This window comes from Marmota marmota, unplaced genomic scaffold (assembly GCF_001458135.2).
Source record: "Marmota marmota marmota unplaced genomic scaffold, marMar, whole genome shotgun sequence".
In the NCBI taxonomy this organism is placed as follows: domain Eukaryota; kingdom Metazoa; phylum Chordata; class Mammalia; order Rodentia; family Sciuridae; genus Marmota; species Marmota marmota.
The window spans coordinates 216,720-236,664 of NW_026000053.1; the positions used below are offsets into that span (position 1 = coordinate 216,720).

Here is a 19,945-nt window from a genome sequence, read left to right on the forward strand (position 1 = left end):
AGTAGGGATGTAGCTCAGTGGTAAAAGCACCCTGGGTTCCACCCCCAGTACAAAACAAACCAAAACACTGGTACATGAATGTTTATAGCCCTATTACCTACAAGAGCAAAAAGTAAAAACAACCCAAATAATCACAAATTGATGAACAGATAAAATGTTATATACAATAGAATAGTATCCTTCTACCATAACAAGGAAAGAACTATTAGTTGCTAAGACATGGATGAAGTTGCAAAATATGCTGAGTGAAAGAAACCAGTCACAAAAGGTACATATTATATGACTCCATTTATATGAAATGTGTAAAATAGGCAAATTAGGTAGACAAGAGAGATTGGCGTCTGAAAGGCACCAGGACAGGAAGAATAGGGGAGTGACAGCTGAAGGATTTGGAGCTTCTTTTTGGATGGATGAAATGATCTGAAATACAGATTGTCGTGATGGTTGCACAACTGTACAGTGCTGAAATCACTAAAATGTATGTTTTAAATAAGTGACAAGCTGGGTGTAGTGGTGTGGGGCTGTAGTTCCAATTACCCGGGAAACAAGAAGGTCACTCGAGCCCAGCAATTTGAAACTAGCCAAAGCAAGAATGAGATCCTATCTTTTAAAAAACTAAATAACAACAACAACAACAACAAAATGGGTGATTTACACAGTGTAATATATAAATTATATCTCAATAGAGCTGTTATTTCAAAAAACAAAATCACAAACCAAAATCATTGGCAGGATGACAATTTCCTTAGCAGAATCGTCAAAGAAAGAAACAATTTAAATCTTTTGAGTGATTCTGTAATCAGTGTCCTCTGGAGACAAGGCATATCATGGCTTGACATGAGGTGGTCAACCCACAAAGGTCCTCCCCAGAATGGGACACAGTACTGGAACACAGTATTTGCCCCCCGTTCCAGAAGGTGAGCTGTTGGTGGTGAAGAGGATAGCGTGTCATCCTGATCATCCTGATTTACAAACCAGCCTTCAAGTTACAGAAACTTCTCTGTGGGGCCCAATGATGCAATCAACCAAAGTGAGAAAAAATAAACTCAATGGCATTTGTTTTTTAAGTGAGAATGGAATCATTCTTAAGAGAGAACAAGCTATATTTAAATATTAAAAAATCTGATTTTGAAAAACCCCATTTACTAGGGGTAGAGAGAGAAGAAACCAAGGATGGCACAAAAGCAAAGAGAACAGGGGGGAGCAAGAGAGAGAGACAGGGAGGGCAGGGGAGAGAAGAGGCTGGAGATGCCACCCCTGTCATGCCCCTGGCCTCTGACAAGCAGCACACTGATGCCATCCCTCAGGACCAAAGCCAGGAGGTCACAGGAAGACTGGCATGGCGGGGCTGGTGACCATGGTTCTCTGGTCCCTGAACATCTGGCCCCATCACAGAACATGGCGGCCATGCTCCTCACCATAAGAAAAGAGATGTCATCTTCCTTCAGTTCCATATGCAGCTGCTTGATCTCGTGGGCCAGCACCTCTGTCTCTTCTATGAGTTGCTTCATCTTCTCATCGGCCAGGAGCTGCTTCTGCCTGTTCTCCTGGGCCACAGCATCCAGAACAGCCTGCTCCTCCACCCTCAGGAACTCACAGAGCTTGTGGAACTCCTGCTGGATGCAGCCTTCCAGCCCCGCAGCCTCCACCTGCAGCAGAAAGCTGGAGTCAGTGACTCAGACCTGGGGAGCCTCTGCTGTCCCCAAGGTGGTGACCTTCAGATTTTCAGAAAGAATCCTATGTAGAACCCTAGAGATGAAGCATCGATGCAAGACTTGACTAGCACAAATTTATAAGTTTAAATTTCAAATTGGGGAGCATAGCAGCTGTTTTGATAAATTTTTAGAAATCACCGGTCAAGCACGGTGGTGCACGCCTGCAATCCCAGTGATTGGGAACACTAAGGCAGGAGGGTTTCAAGTTCAAGATCAGCCTCAGAAACTCAGCAAGGCCCTAAGCAGCTTAGTGAGACCCTCTTTAAAAAAAAAAAGAGAAAGAAAACATTGCTTATTGATGATAACCCTAGTCCTGTAACCTCCTCACACACAACAGTCTGTATCTCATTTGGGTTCTCAAAGCATGGAAAACCCTGTGTGACAGAAGTGAATTATTTCAAATAGCAACAATTTTTAAAACTTGTTTGCCTTCAAATCTTTTGCCCTTAATTATGTCTGATCAAAATGTTTTCTAAAACAGTGGGAAGTATTTAACACTCAATCATAAAAATGTGCACATTCCAAATCATAACCACAAAAATATTAAGAAAATGAGACCCAAACCATAAAAATACTCAGAGAAAAAGCAAAGAAATACTTCTTGCCTGAGAATAAGAAAGAAATTGCTTAGCATAATATGAAACAAAAAAGACTCAAACAATGAGATAAATGAATGTATATAAAAGATAAGCTTTAAATGTCAAGACCTTATAAGCAGGGTTAAATACATGCATGTAATTCCAAAATGACTACTGTATAAATGACCCCCCCCAAAAAAAAAACCCTGAAAATAATTCATTGAAAAAGAAATGGCAAACTAGGAAAAATGTTTGCAATATATTCAACAAACTAGTATTAGTCTTAATATACAAAGTGCTCCAAAAATCCAATGGGAGAAAAGACAAATATTCCAAGAACAAAAAAGGGATATGAATTGGCATTCACATCATTCACAGAAGAAATCTATACTGTGAAAAGATGGGCAAACGAGAAGGGACCGCGTAGGAAGAGTGGAATCTACTGATTCTTCTCACACAGGACAAGAAAGGATGGAGCAAAGAGGAAAACTCGGCAAGAGCCAAGGCAACTCCAGCCACTGTCACACCAGCAGGTACAGCCTCATTGTAAAGGGGTAAACAACAGAATGTATACTCAGTGACTTGGATTCAGAGAATTTAACGGGAAAAGCACCCATCCAGATAGAACTCTGGAGGCCTCAACCTGACCACCTTAAGAACCCTGGCCTCCACAAGAAGCCTAAGAGCTCTCTGCTGCCTGGCAGAGAGAGATGGATGCACCCCCTTCCCCCTAGTCCAGCCCCATACCCACAAATGTAGGTATTCTGATCATGGAAATGTACAGGGAAGCATTCCCCTGGTGAGCAAACTCCCAGAGGGTAACAGGCACCTTGTTTCCCACCTTTAGAATGCCCTGCAATCTAAGGATCTAGTAATATAGGATCTAGTAATATAGCTAATATATGTGCAATGTCTAGCTGGTATGGTAACGCCCTGAGAAGCCTCTGTGTTAGAGGCTCATCAGAGGCTCATCAAACCTCGACCTTGATTGCAGGCACATAGTTCCTAGGAATAAAGGAACTTATTTGCTAGATAACTACAATGTTTCACCAAGCTCTGCTGCTCCTGGAGCTGCCTGCCTAAAAGTAACTTCAGACAATGGACTTTCTTGAGAACTGCACAAAGCTCCTACATTGCATACTATAACTGTAAAATTTACTTGCAGAATAAGCAACCTTACTGATACTCTAAACAATAATGTAGTTATGGTACTAATAACCAAACGTAACCTATTGGTATAAATAAACGTGGCCACTTGGATACCTTCCCTGCCTCTGCACATCGTCTCTGTGTCTCCCTTTATTATTTTTTTACACACAAAGCCAGCCAAACAGCTTTGGCCATGATGACATTGGTTACAGGGCAGAAATGAAGCCTGATGACTCCATGACAGCACCAGAAGAACACCACAAACGGTGTCCTCTAGCAACGGCAGGCTGCAATCTCATTTGTGGACTGGAATCTTGGTCTGTTCTCATGGCTCTGACCTAAGATGATCAAATGGTGCCACTCTGTCAACTCAGCTTCTTGGTCTCCAAAACATCACAAACACTGAATGGCCTCTCTCTGTGGGCACTCAGATGCATTACCTTATATCAAAGTTTCACAAAAATCCTAGGAAGAGGGAATCTCTTTCTACAGGTGAGTGCATGAGTTTGGTGGGGGCTAAGGGATCTGCCTGTAGACACAGGGTTAGATTTCCAAGGTCAGCTTGCAGCTTACTGCCCTGGACTCTACATTTCACAGCCTCGACTCCTGCTCTGCTCCCCCCAGCTTGGGACAGGCTGGTTTCTGACTGTCTCGTTGACCCTGGCTCTGGTCTGTCACCTTCTGAGAGATGACTGCTTCTAGTAATTACCACTCAGCTGCACTCATCTCAGCCACAGCTGACACACCTGGTTTAGGCTGCTAGGCACTCCCCTGAAGTCCCTACAGTGCCTGAGTGGCCAAGGACTGGGCTCAGGGAAGCCTCCTAATATCTAGCCATGGAACCATCCACAAGCTCATTACTGGTCCCCTGCAGGTGCCCAAAACTTCCAGACATTGGGAATGTGCTCACTTTTCTTGTATTTTGATGAGAGAGAACAAACTAGAAAACAACAAAGTAATGAAGTGTCTTGAAGAAAATGAGGGAGACCTGAAGCCGAGCAAAAGGGAAGGGCTAGTCTGGTTAGCAGCAGGGAAAGCTTCACAAGGGACGTGTAAGCTGAAATTTTAACGGCATCTTTGACTATAGGGCCAGGGGAACAGCTTTAGCTCATTTGAGGGACAGAGAAGGCCACAGAAGTGGCAGAAACACAGCACCAAGCCACAGAACAGCAGATGAACTTGGGGCAGGCAAGGGGCAGACAACAGCCTTGGCCATGGGAAGGAGTCTGGACCGCAGTCTGGGGCATGGAACTACACTAGGTGATTTTAAGCAGAGGAATGACACAACGATGTGCTTTTCCAAAAGACCACTGGAGTTCTCGGAGAGTGGAAAGAACAGAACAAAGAACAGAAAACCAAGAACACAAGCAGGGAGCAGCCAGGAAGGAGGCGCAGCAATGCAGGTGGAGTTCCATGGACATGTATGGTTCAGAGACAGGGAACAGGGCTGTGGTGGAGTGGACACGGGCACTGAAAGGACACCAGGAATCACAGGAATCGCAGGAGCTTGCATGGAGTGAATGGCAAAATGCAGCACACACTGAAGTTATTCTTAAATGACAGTGCAATGGCACGGGTGGCTTCTTAAGCCATTCCTGTGTTGCTGGTGTGCCATGCCCAGTCTTCAGTGAGGCAGTGTAGCCCAGTCAGCAGCTGAGAACAAAGCTGTATGAGACTTCCAAGTCCACAGCTACCCCACAGGCGGCATCAACAGAGCCAAGGCCAACCCTCCCCTGCTTCTCCCTGGCTGCACTCTGGGTCCAAGCACTCACCTGATTGTGCTTGGCGATGGCCTCATAGGAGCGTCGCATGGCCCAGAAGGCCTTGGCTTTCTCCTGCAGCGTGTACTCCATGTTTCAACACTTGGCCTGATGTGGGGAATGAGAAGGAGGCAGGGAGGCAAGTTAGGACTGGAGGCCAGACAGGGAGGACAAACACCACATTTATAACTGGAATTCCACTTTGACAAGAGCATGAAAACAGCATTTACTGAACCTGGTCCATGCCAATCCCCTGGGGCACAGCTGAATGTTAGTCCTGATCTCAAATCATTTCTTTATAATGCTAAGGGCCCTCAGATGTCCTGTAGCCCAGCTCCCTTGTCCTATGCCTGGTACAGGGAACAGGGCTGAGGAGGTAGTGGGGCCTGTTGTCTCTCAAGCTGCCATACTACAGCACAGAAGGGCATCCTGCTCAGACTGGGACTGGTCCAGGCTGAGCTCTGAGTCCCTGAGCTGTGGGGATAAGACAGGGGGAGGGACTGCAGGCTCCCTTTGAAATGTTCCAGACTGTACTGGTCTGAAGTCACTAACCTTAGGGGGTCTGACCCCCCTCATTTCCCATCAAATGAAGTTATTTCCCATAAGGCCTTCTCAACACATTTCCCTCCAGACCCCTCCTTCTCCTGACATTCTCATTTTGCTTAGACTTTAATTGTCAAATTCAAATATTTATCTCTTCAGTAGTTTTTGTTTTTTAAATTTTAATTATTGCTTCTGAACTTTCTGGACCCCCTGAAGAACATTGTGAATTTTAGGTTGGATTCCTACCTTTTCATCTACATTGTGAGAAACCTTTTCATATATTTTCTTTTGGAAAAATAGTAAATATTCTAATAATAATAATAATCTAATATTACTAATATTAGATTAATTCTAATAAAAATAATAACGATTCTAATAATAGTACTGGTAAATTACCATCACCATTTATGGAGCACCTACATGTAGCAGGGACAGTGCTAATTACTTAATACCAGTTTCCTACCCGATAAGAGGGATATCACTATGGAGCTCATGGGTTGACAAATCAGTGCACGTCAAGGGCTGAGAAGCGGGCAGGCACACAGTACGTGCTGCAAGGTCTAGCTCTTAGTACCAATAAGTGCCACTTGTGAGCCAAGAAATTTAATTCTCCTACCAGATGTTCCAGGTTTCTTAATGTACAGCATAAATGCTAAGATAACCTCATCTAGATCTCATCCTTATCCAACTCCAATTTGTTTTCCAGATCTTTCTTCCCGCTTGATATGCAGACTCATCACACAATAGGTGTTTACCATGCTGCCTACTGCTGGGACCTCTTCACTCAGGAGCCACAGTGGGCAATTGAGACTCCCTCTCTGCCGGGGGCACAGGCTTAACAAGGAGGCAATGAATATCCTCTATTGAAACTAGGGATCTGCCAGGCTTGAATTGAAAGCTGAGGACCCAGAAAGTAGTGAGTAGTTAGGAAAGGGTAGAAAGAACTAGAAGGGGAATGTCTTAGTCCATTTTCTGTTTGCAGTAATACAACAGCATAGGATAAGCTATTAGGAAACAGGCTGATTCTGGCTCAGAGTTCTGAGCTGAGACTTAGGGCCATGTCTGGTGATAGTCTTCCAGGATAGCTGAGTTCCATTATGGGTGAGGGCATCACACAGTGGGAAATAGGAAGTGCATGTGAATCCTGTTTCTTCCCCTCTCATAAAGCCACCAGGATGGTGGGGGCTCTGACACTCCTATCTAATCCTACTCAAAGGTTTCACCTCTAAACACCAGTCACATTAAGTTTCTACCCTCTTAATGCCTTGCAATGGAGATTAAATGTCAACCTTTGTTTTTGGAGAGGATGAACCACTTGCAAACCATGGTGGGGAGACCTCCGAATGTGGCTAAGAGTAACTGGAATCCCTGGGTTGACACTTCTCAGGCTGATTCTGAGAAGGTAGCCCCAGGCAGGGGACCAAGGCTTCAGGACGTCCAGAGGCATGTATAAGAAAGGGGTCCAGACAAGGCAGTTAGAGGCCTGGGCCTCCGAGGGACTTTGGAGTGTGTCTGGTATTGAAAACACTAAACTTGAGTTCTGACCCAAGAATTTTATCATGTTTACCCCAAAGCTTCAAGAAGTGCATGAATGAATTTTCCCAAGTTTCCATTTTCTCATTAGTAAATGTAACTATCTTCACAGTCCCCTGGAAGGGTCTGTGTCTGAGTATTTTGCGGATTTGCAAATAGTGTAAGAGTATTCTGAGATAGTGTTTTCGTTGAATGATGAACCAAAAAAACCCATCAAGATAAGGCCATCCTGAGTCACCTCATACACAGTGTGACACATGCTCTTGGTTCCTACAACATCAGCACTAGCATGTGTAAATGTGTTAATGATTACCAGGCACTAGTCTGTATGAGTGTCATGGTCTTGGCCTAATGAGGGAAGAGCAATACACTCAGCATGTAGAGGATGAATGGGTGCTGTAAGCTGGCCAACCATGTGCATCAACTGAGTTTGAGTTTCTGAGTTCTTCAACAGGGAAGCTTTGACTCCTGAATCAAGCCAGCACTTGGAACACAGTAAAGAGAATCAATCAAAAGGATCTCTGCCAAGAGTAGAGATTTAGTTTCAGCAAAATAAAATCTTGTAATTAATATTTTAACTGGAATTGTACAGATCCTAATTTTGCTTGGACTTAATCTGGCAACTTCCTTTGGTTTATTGCATATCTGTGATATAGGCAAGAGCAATTTATATGTTTTGTGTTTGTGTGCACCTTCGCGGTAACATATATAAGCCACATTATTGGAACACTTTTTCCTTTAAGAAGAGCAAGCACATTGGTCAGGTTTGAGAAACACTGCGCTCCAGGACTTCCTAAGGTCCCACAAGCACTTGTGTTCTTTCTAGAGCTCTGTTTAAACATTTCCATTATATTCCAAAATCTTCTAAGTCTTTTTGGTCATATTTCCCTGTGCTGAGGACACCAGGCAAGCTCTTTAACATGCTCTTGGATGCCCTATGGGATCTGTCCCAAACTTCTTCATTCCTCATGTAGAATGTCCTTTGGTCACTGCAGGCCCCACCCTATGCCCCCACTACTGCTACTGGCCTTCCTTTACTCCTCTGGGCCTTCAGGTCTTGTGAAATCAGTTGTTCAGAGGCTCCTTACTATGCCTCATCAGACGAAAAAAGTAGGCCTTCCTCTTAGAGTGTCCCATCCTTCACTGAAACTTCAGTTATTAGTGAGAGTATTCAACTGTGCCTGTCAACTTCACCCAGGCAGGTTCTCTAGGACTGGACTGTATTCTGCTGGACACACTGTGCCCAGCACATTGCAGGTATCCAACCTACCTGCTCTCTGCACACTGACAATGATCAACAGCCACCCAGATGCCTGATTATCCAAACACAGTTGGCTGCCCACAGCTCTAGGATCAGAGCACAAGGAGCACTGAGAGAAGGCTCTCTCAAAGCCAATGACCAGAGCACAGACCAAACTAGGCCCAGGGGAAGTTTAGCTACTAGTTCTGTGACTTTGGCAGTTACTTAAACCGAGACTGTCTTTATACTGTACCTCATTACACTGTAAGATAGGGATAACACTACTAACTACAGAGGGCTGAAATGCCCTGCAACCCTGCAAAGCCCAAGTTCTAATCAATACAACCATGAATGTTATGGCTAAAGGGATTCTGCAGATGACGGAATTAAGGATCTTGATACGGGGAGATTCCTCTGGATAATCTGAGTGGGTCCACTGTAATCACGAGGGCCTTATGAGAGAGGTGGTAGTCAGCCAAGGAAGGCAATAAGACAACTGAAGCAGAAGTCAGAGTCATGCTCCTTAAAGATGGAGAAGACAAGGAAACATGTTCTCCCCTGAAACCTCCAAAAGGAATGCAGCCGTGCAGACAGCTTGAATTTGGGCCTTCTGACCTCTAGAACTACAATCAACTTATGCTGTTTTAAACCACTGTGTTTGTGCCAGTTTACTGTGTCAATGATAGAAAACTAACACACCCAGCCTTGTTGAACGTTTGTGAGCATTACATTTGCTAACATGCACATGCTTAAGAGAATCTAACATACAGTAATTCTCTACAAGTATCCACCCACATGATTTTTAGTTTTGCTTCATCCTTAGATGGTGGCCAAAGTGATCTTTTTTCTAAAATATACTATCTCATCACAACCCTTGTCTGAGAATCCCACAGGGCTCCACACAGCCAGCAGGACTTTTGACCTAGCTCCTTCTCACATGGCAGTGGGATGGGAGGGGTGATCCCACACTGCTCCCCCCAGAATCACCACACATGTCCAACCATGCAGAACCATGTCTTGTCTACTAACTCCTGACTTCCCCCTCTAAAACATGAACTTTATAAGATAAGGGGCTATCTCAGGGACCTGGGCACCCAGAACAGGTTTTGGCACACAGGAGGCCCTCAGCTCATCATGTTTGTCTGGTAAATGAATGAGTCCCACCCTGCTTCAGGCGGCCCTGGACTAGACTATTCCCTGCCTCTCAGGCATCACCCTGAGGGCCCACTGGCCTGACACAAGGCTCCATCTGCATCTCCATCCTGTTGTAACCACTGAAATTCTCTAGGTGCTTGGAAAGTCAGGTTTCCTCACTTCCAGACCCTTCTAGACACTACTGTCTCTGCCACATACCCTCCCTCATTCCTTCCCCTGGCTAATACCTCCACAGTCCTCAGGTCTCTCCTGGAAGCTCCTTGAGGGTAAGAATTCTCTAGCTCATCTCCTGCAGCTCTTCTAGGACGTAGCAGGGCAAGGCATCTGCTAATTAAGAAAGCTGTCATGGACCCTCATGCTTCCTGGTCCCTCATGCTTCCTGGCCCCAGGCTCACTGCTCTTGAATCCTGGCTTGGGGCTTGGCTCCAAACTGGGGAGGGTCTGTGAGTGTTCCTGGCCTTGACTCCTGCCCATCTCCTGATCTGCAGCTCTGTCAGCCCCATGAGAATTAGTTACACCTTGACTGGGTCCCACTATCTAGACCCCAATTCCCAGTGAGCCCAGCACTTTCTTCAGCTGTCTCAAATCAGTATCCATCACTTCTGCTAGTGGGAGTGCATAGGAGTCACAGGGTTACTCAATCAAACATGCATAATGATGGCACTCCTGAGTTCTCTTTTACTTGTCTATGCCAAAATGTGTGTGGAACTATAACAAACTTAAAATTATTTCTTAATAAAGGCACTGCAAAGAAAGGAGAGGGGGTATATGGGTATGTGGAGTACCTCCTTCTGAAAGTCAGCTTCCTGCCAGCTAACCAGTGTTCTCCAAACTGTTGGTCTGATACATGCATTAATAGGTGATAAAATAAATTTACTGCTTCTTTCCTTTTTGAGTGCTGGGGATGGGACCCAGGACCTCATGCACACCAGGCAAAAGCTCTACAACTGAGCCACATCTCCAGCTCCAAATTTTACTTTATTTTTTATTTTTATTTTTTTTTAGAGAGAATTTTTAAAATTTATTTCTTCGTTTTCAGCGGACATAACATCTTTGTACGTGGTGCTGAGGATCGAACCCGGGCTGCATGCATGCTAGGCGAGCGCGCTACTGCTTGAGCCACATCCCCAGCCCTTTATAATTATTTTTTTGTTTTATTTTATTTTTATGTGAGGATGAGAATCGAACCCATTGCCTGATGCATGCTAGACGAGCACGCTACCACTTGAGCCACATCTCCAGCCCCCAGCTCCAAATTTTAGTGTTTTCACATTGTGTAACTTCTTCCAGAGTACAATGGGCATTTCCAGAATTTTACTTTTACTTTTTTTTACATATATATGGGTGATGTAGGGTGTGACTCATTCATTCACAGACAAAGGAGCCGAAAACGAATGTGTTTCTAAGGGCTAAAGTCTAAATATTTCTGAAAAATTCTTAGCTAGGTTAACCCTTATTTCCTAATCACTTTTTCCTTTCTATAACAAAGAGTTCTCCATATTACTTTTACTCTGTAAGTTGTTCCCTGGTTTATACCTATTGGAACTCTATGCATTAAGATGCTAAAAGAATGATAGAGAACCAAACAGTAGGCCTGAGCCAAGGGCATCTCCCCGCAGTTACACAAACTTTGGGATCAGCTGAGGATGGTGACTGAGATGCGGAAACCTTAAGGCTCTACATCCCTTGCCAGGTCCTGGTGAAGCCAGATTTAAAGTTAGGTAGTCAGTGTAGTTAGATAAATCCTGGTCTAATACCGAGTGAAATCTAAAATGGAGGCCATGCTGGCAATGATTCCGGGAAACGCAGGACAACTCATGGAATGTTAATGAAGTCCTGAAAAGGCCCTAGGCCAAAGTCCACCTCCAAGAAATGTCAATGAACAGCCCCCAGCAAAGAAGGTGCTGACTCAGAAGTCCTTCCTGACCAGATTACTTCTTTGGCCCACCTGTGTCCCACCCCTTGGTCCTTCCCACCTACATTCCATCACTGAAAGAACTATAAAAAGGGGAGACAACATCCCTTCCACGGATTCCACCTCTTGGGTCCCCTTCTTCCTCCGGGAGAAGTCTTTTCTGCTGTCCTTTAATAAACTTCTAATTTCTACTCTGACCTTGCCTCTGCGTGCTTCTTTGGTGTTATTCTTCAACATTGGGGAAGCAAGAACTCGTCACCGGTCAACAGCGGTAACACTGGGCTCCTCCCCCACTTCTAAACTGAGGGTTCGTGGGCTACCCACACTGGTGCAGCTCAGAGGGACCTGGCCACCTCTGCTGGCCACTCAGAAAGGGGCAGGGCTGTCTGGAGAAGGTCGCTGACCCTGTATCCCACTTCCTGTTTGCACTCTCTGACCCATCCTGGGCCGGCCTTGAAGAAGGCAGACCCAATAGATAACTACATTCGCGGTGGGGGTCTTGAGGAAGCCCCCGGAGCTGGAGCAGGGAGCCCTGGAGGCCTGAGCACACGCAGCGCTAGCAGGCTGAAGGGCGGAGCCCGGGTGCAGGGATGCGTCCCGCCCTGGCCACCACGTGTGCGCTGGATCACTGGGCGCTCACCGCCACTCTTACACGAAAGTCGTGGGCAGTGTCCTTTACTGGCTGCGCGCGATGTCCCCAGTGGCGGGGTCGGTCTGGCATGAGCAGCAGAGCAGCTCCTTGTCCTCGAGGCAGAAGAGACTCAACTGGCCGCGGTGCAAGCGGCAGAGGCGCTGGGATGAGGGGCCTGTCCAGCGCGCGACCTCGGCCTCCTCGCGCAACAGCTTCTCCACCAGGTTGTTCAGGGTGTGGTTGGTGCGCAGGTCGGCGGGCGACGCCCGGTCCTCGCACACCGGGCATGTGGGCACCATTTGCACTTCCCTTAGCGGCTCACGCACCTGCGGCAGAAGTTGTGGCCACAGTGCAGTGTCACCGCATCGCGGAAGGGGTCGCAGCAGATGGCGCAGAGCAGCTCCTCTTTGAAGGAGCCGGAAGGCCCGGGGAACGCGGCGGGTCCGGGCTCCATGATCCATGAGCTGCGGGCTCCGGCACCTGTAACTTTGGCTTGCGTCCCTCCCAAACCGCTAAGCGGCAGACCCCTTCCTCTGGCAGCAGTGAGCGGCGACGGCGCTGGCCAATCGCGAGTGGAGTGCTTGACTGGTTCCGCCCCACTTCCTGTTTGCGCATGAAGGCGGGAAGAGCTGGTCCGGCTGCGGAGCTGGCTGTAGTCGCCCTCTGCCTACAGGCACCTACCCTAGCAGGGCTGCGCGCCCTGGTGTCACTGGACGCATGCGTCCTTATTGAAGTGGGAAATGAAGTCTAGGAACCCCTTCCTTAACTGAGTCCCGGAAACCTCTGGCCCGCGACATGGGAGACACCCAGGATCCTGACTTGGTTCCCAAGTCGTGGCTGGGTCTTAAAGCAGCTTCCGTGGGCTCTCGCTTAGAGTGGCGGTGCCTTCGTAAAGGCTTGTCACTCAAGCCATCGTCCACCTTTTCTTTTGGCCAGTCTTCTGGCCTGGAGGAAACAGGCGAGGAAAGCGGGTGGTGGGAAGACCTCTGAGAAGACAGAAGTCGCGGTTCTTGTCCCGGGGTTGAATGAATCTAGTGTTTCAGGATGTGTTTGCTTGTGAGGAAAATGACTGTAACTTAGCTCGTCCCTATGAAATGTGAGGCTGAAAGTAAGGTAAGGGTGGAGCGTGCTCCTAACATCAGGCAGGTCTCCATTAAAGCAAAGGAATAAAAGACTTCTTTGAACTAGAATCCAAGCTGAATTCCTGCGAGCTGAGGCCCTCTGATTCCCCTTTCCTGCATCAGTGTGATTATTTTGCAGCTTTCACATGTAGGATACTGTTCACATGCGGTGCTTCTATTCCTGGTTTCTGCTGAGAAAGGACTCTTGGTGTTGTGCGCCTGTATGTCTTGAGAGCAGAGGCACTGTCTCAATTTTCCAAGGATGTTTCTATGGTGAACAACTTTGGAAGGCAGAAATAATTTCTCCTCCAGATAAAGTTCTGGCAGAACTAGTCCCCATTGTAGATTCCAGTTTCCTAAATTTGGGAATTTCTCTTCTATAATGCAACCTACTGGGGCCCTCATCACAAAGACTTGTGGGAATTGAGGCTCAGGAAATTGGCCCAGTAACAATGCTGACTACACTTACTGCTGTTATGAATTGTCCTTTGTCTCTGACCCAGTGGACTCATATTTCCTACCAGCATTCATGAAACTGTATCAAGTTAACTGCTTGCAAGTAGGATAAAATTTCAAACCCTTTACAGTTCTAGATAATTTTCTTCCAAACTTCTTCAGAATAGGCCTTTCCTCATAGGGAATGCACATCACTAATTTTCATTGCCTTCAGTATTTCTTATCTGTGATCTATATTCACCTGGGGAGCTTTGTAAATGGAGATTCCCAGACCCCATTTCATCCTTCTGACCTGTCTTGGCCAGGAATCTGCATTTTCATTTGATCACCATGTAATTCTCAGGCACACTAAAGTTTGAGAGTCATTGTTCTAGATCTTCTTACCCAACAAATCCTTAGGTGTCCAGTGATGGTTACTGTTTCAAAAATGAATCTTAGGGCCTGGGGTTGTGGCTTCATGGTAGACTGCTCGCCTAGCACATGTGAGGCCCTGGGTTTGATCCTCAGCACCACATAAAAGTAAATAAATATATTGTGTCCAACTAAAAAAATAGGTATTTTTTTAAAAAAATGAATTTAGAAGCAATATCTAAAGAAAGCCACAAGATGGGGCTGTTAATCCTGCACTACATTTACCACAGACTGGAAAATGGTGTCATTTTCTTTCATTGTGTCCTCTTACCATGTGTCCCACTTGTTCTGTGAAATTATCTATATTGCTATCTGTGGGTTTCATTCTGTTCTTAAATGATTTTCTTTGTTTGATTTCTATTTTTCTCAGATTCTGAGTGGGACCACAAATCAAAACAAAGATGTAGAGTAGAAATTAACATGTATCTTTTTAACAACAATCAAAAGTTAACACTAGAGCAATGAGGTTCGCCAGTCCTTTTGGAAATAGGGAAGGGTTATATTCCAGACTCTAGCACTAGCCAGGGAGGGGCATGACCTGGGGCATATATTGTATTTTTCTGATTTCCTTTTCCTTAACTGTATAAAGAAAGGTAGCATTAATTGCTCCAAGTGTATACCATATCAGACACTGAAACTGTCTAATTCTTTGCATACTTTCAGGTAGGAGTGACAAAGATTTTATCTAGAGATCAGAGAAAAGATCTCTAGATAAACTGCAGTGACTATAGCAGTCTGTCACCAACTTCTCTTTCAGTAGAAACACTTCATTCAGAGGTATTTATTAAATTTCATATCCTCAGTATAGTAACTAAACTACTACAGTAATCTACAAAGTTCTCATTGTCTCTAACTCCCCCTACCACATGTCATGCCCCAAGTCAGGTACAGCTATATTTCCAAACTCCTTACCATCAGCTTGAAAATCTATGTAGAGAGCAATATTTTTAAAGTGTTTTTAAAGTGTTGCATTCTGGTAAAAAAAACTTGTCTAGAGAGAAGAGAGACTAATGTTTTCTGTTGCTATAATTGAGTACCACAGACTGGGAAATTTATTAAGAATATAGATTCTTTAGCTCACAGTTCTGGGGGCTGAGAAATCCAAATTCTTTTAGGTGATGTGTCAAGAACCTAGAAGGTCAGAATAGGCATCTCTGCCCCTGGATAGACCTCTTTGAACCCCCTTATGGTGACAACATGATGAGGGGGTCGTCATTGAAAAGTGTTTACTTACTATAAAAGAGAGTAAAATCACTTTTATCCAGGTTTTAATATTTACTTATTAGGTGTTTCCCCTAAAAGCTCATGTGAAAAACAATGCAATAATTTTCAGAGGTGAAATGATTAGATTATGATTGTGACCTAACCAGTGAATTAATCAACTAATATGGATTAATTGAATATTAACTCTAGGCAGGTAGTGTGTGACTAGAGGAGGTAGGTCACTGGGAAATGCCTCTGGGGGGTTACATTTATCCTTGGAGTCCTTTCTTTCTGCTCCCTAGTTTATATGTCCTGAGAAGCTTTCCTCCACCATGCCCTTATGCCATGATGTCCTGCTTCATGTTGGGCCCAAAGCTATGGATTCAGCTGACCATGAACTGAACCTCTGAAACCATGAGCCAAAATAAACTTTCTCCTCTATGTTCTTGTCAGGTCTTTGGTCTCAATAATGAAAAGCTAACTAAAATAGAAATTGGTACCAAGAAGTGCAGTCATTGCTATGACTAACCTGACCATGTGTTTGAGAAGCCTTTGGAACTGGTTTGCAGGTGGGGGAACTTAGAAACATTTTGAGATGCAAGCTAGAGATGCTTTAGAATGTTGTAAATGAAGCTTAATGGGTGATTCTGGTAGAAGCTTAGAATGTTGATAGGATTATATATACGGGGCTCATGATGTTTCAGAGAAGAGAACTCTATTGGAAATCGGGCTGGAAACCATTCATGTTGCATTCTGTTAAAAAAAACTTGTCTACATTTTGCCCATGTCTTGAGACTTTCTTTAAAGCTGAATTTAAAGGTGATCAACTAACTAATCTGGCAGAGAAAATTCCAAGTGTATACCAGATCAGACACTGAAACTGTCTAATTCTTTACATAATTTCAGGAAGGAGTGACAAAGATTTATCTAGAGATCAGGGAAAATAAATTTTGGTGACTATAACAGTTTGTCACCAACTTTTCTTTCAGTAGAAACACTTCATTCAGAGGTACTTATTAAATTTCGAGTCCTCAGTAGTAGCAAGTCCTTCAGGGGTAGCATGAATATTGCTGTTGGCTTTTAGCCAAGTTACTATGATAATCAGGAACAGAAAGATTGGAAAATCTTGCAGTTTGGCCATGTGAGTAAAATAGGGGCTAATGAAAGTGTGTTTGTTAAAGAGAACATAACCATTAAAGAAATACCAAGTACTTTATCCAGAAACAATTGGAAAGGTGGCTTGAGGACATCTCAGGAATTGATAAGACCAAAGCCATCCCAGGCTCAAGAGTATAAAAGTGTAAAATCGTTTTGATAAAGACAATGGGGCACCCTGCTTGTACGAGGGCCTAAGAAATGTTTTCACCATAGTCAGCCACCCAGGCCCTCAGAGGATGCTGCAGCCATGGCTCCTACTTGAGATGATGGTGGGCCTGGCATCATCCATGTGGTGCTGGTTCTGCAGGAATGCAGGATGCTGGGGGTTTAGGGGCTTCTGCTGGGATTTCAAAGGAAGGCCCAGGAAGCCAGTGTCATATCCCTGTGGGCTGCCCCTGAGGGGGTGATGCATAAAGATGTGAGAAGGAAGTCAAAGCTGCATGGAGACCCTCGGGATTCAGAGATGCCAGAACACAGGACACCTACTGAGGGGAGCTGCAGGACTCAAGCAGAAACAAGCCAAGAGAAAGGCCATGTGGGCCATGACCAGCAAGGCCGTAAGGTGAAGTTACACAAGTCCTTCGGAGAAACAGTGAAGCACCATCTCCCCAGATGCTGGATGTGGAGTGATAGGACTTGTTTATTCAGCTTTTGTTTAGATTTTGATCTTGCTTTGGTCCCATCCCTTCCTTCTATACCTCTATTTCTCTCTTGTGGAATGGAGATTATTATGGTTTGGATGTGAGGTGTCCCCCAAAAGCTCATGAGACAATGTGAGAAGGTTCAGAGGAGAAATAATTGGGTTATGAGAGCTTTAACCCAGTGAATTGATCCCCTAATGGGATTAGCTGAGTGGTAACTGAAGGCAGGAAGGGTGTGGCTGGAGGTGGTGGGCACTAGGGGTGTAATTTTGGGGTATATATTTTGTATCTGGTGAGTGGAGTCAGAGTCAGTCTCTCTCTCTCTCTCTCTCTCTCTCTCTCTCTCTCTCTCTCCTCTCTGATCATCATATGAGCTGCTTATCTCTGCCACTCTTCCACCATGAAGTCCTGCCTTACCTCGAGCCCTTAGGAATGGAGTTGGCTGTCTTTAGTCCAAGACCTCTGAATCTGTGAGCCCCCAAATAAACTTTTCCTCCTCTAAAATTATTCTTGTCAGTTTTTATAGTCGCAGCAGCAAAAAATCTAACTAAAACAGAAATGATTGTGCCACTATATTGGATATATATAATAACCAATTTGCTCTTTTTAGGGGGAAACATCCATGAGTTTGCCTTAAGTCTCAGATAAGATTTTGGACTTGGATTTTGGGTTATTGCTGGAACTCTTAAGACTATGGAGACTCTTGGAAATGGTCTAAATGTGTTTTCATTGTGAGATGGGCATGAGTTTTTGGGGCTGGGGGTGTAATATTATAATTTTGACATAAGGTATCCCCCAAAAGTTCATGTGTGAGACAAGACAAAAATTTTCAGAGGTGAAATGATTAGATTATGAAAGGTATAACCTAATCAGTGTATTAATCTACTAACATGGATTAACTAGGTGAACACTACAGGCAGGTAGGTATGGCTGGAGGAAGTAGGTCATTGAGTGTATGCCTCTGCGGTTTAATTTTTTTTCCTGGTGAGCACAGCTCTTTGCTTCCTTGGTGTCATATCATATCCTAAGCTGCTCCCCTCGGCCATGCTCTTCTGTCATAATGTTCTGCCTCACCTGGGGCCCACAGCAATGGAATAAGATAGCCATTGACTGAACCTCTGAAACCCTGAGACAAAATAAACATTTCCTCCTCTAAGGTGGTCTTGACAGGTTTTTTGGTCACAGTGATGAAAAGGTTAACTAACACATCAGGCAACTACAGGCTCTGGTCAGTTGCCTAGGTTTACAAATTGGAAGATTTCACATAAAAAATTTATAGTTCTATCTTTGCTGTTTTTCATTTTTAAATTTTTAATTGAGATAAAATGCAGTAAAAATTTATCATCTTAATCATTTTTAAGGATGTAGTTGGTGGTATTATTTTCTCATTCCATGCAACTGGTCTCCAGAACTTTTCACCTTACAAAATGTTTCACCAATACCCATTAAGCAAAATGTTTCACAAATACCCATTAACCAACTCCCCAATTTCCTTTCCCCACAGCACCCAGAAACAACCATTCTACTTTTTGTCTCTAAGAATTTGACTATGTAACTCACATAAGTAGAATCATGTGATTTGTTTTCTTGTGGCTGGTTTATTTCACAATGTCCTCAAAGTTCATCCATGCTGTAGCCCCTATTTTTTTTATCATAGACTGAATAATATTCCTTTGTATGATATATGACATCAGACTTCCACATGCAGTTTATCCACTCATCTATTGATGGACACTTGGGTTGCTACCCCTTTTGGCTATTGTGATTAATACTGCTATATGTTTGGGTGTATAGATGTCTCTTTAGGACCCAGGTTTCAATTCTTTTGGGTATATGCCCAGAAGTAGAATTACTAGATCATACAGTAATTCTATTTTTATTTTTTCGAGTAACCACCATCCTGTTTTCCATAGTGAATGCCTTATTTTTCATTCTAATTGCTTCACATCCTTGCCAACATGTATTACTTTACAGTTTTTTTTTTCCATAGTAGCCATCTTTTAATGAGAATAAGGTGATATTTCATTGTGGTTTTGAGTTGCATTTCCCTGGTGATTCTGAACATCTTTTTAGATACTTCTTGGCATTTAGATATCATATTTAGAGAAATGTCTATTTGAGTGTTTTGCCCACTTTTTAATTGGATTATTTGATTTTTTTACCAGATTTTCAGTATCTTTATTCACAAATCAGTATTATAATGGTCAGTTTGGATGTAACACCTATGATAAAATAATTATGAAAAGTATCATATTTACAATTAAAAAATTGTTTTATATAAGTGGGTCATGTAACTTCCTTCAGTAACAACTTAGTGGACCCAATTCTACTCTCTAAATGGACCAATTTTATAATTCTCCTGGAAGTTTTGAGTTGGGCATAGTTCCTTGGTGTTCCTTTCAAGTGATCAAAGCTTCAGAAAATCCCTAGAAACCAATAATTGGAACTAGACCTCCTTAGGATGGAGTAGAGGTAAGAGTGGGGAAAAAGGACACTAGATATGATGCCAACAGGATGATGCCATCTGCTTGGCTTCAGAGCATTCTGCATTCAAGTTCAATCCAGAGCCTATTCATATCCTGTCACCTCTCAAATGCCCCAAACTGTTGTATTTATCAGGAAAAATGAGAGAGGGGGCCCAAGGAAGAATCAGTCCCAACAATCATATGCATACTTCTAAATTTTCAATACCAATGATTAATTTCTGAAGTATAAGCTTATATCCAGAAGCTGTCC

The 19,945-nt window shown here is 44.0% G+C and overlaps 1 pseudogene; it reads right to left on the bottom strand.

Annotated features, from left to right (window-relative positions):
* LOC107161038 overlaps positions 1–12,875 on the bottom strand; it is a 19,484-nt pseudogene extending 6,609 nt beyond the window's left edge.
* Between the last annotated feature and the right edge of the window lie 7,070 nt (positions 12,876–19,945).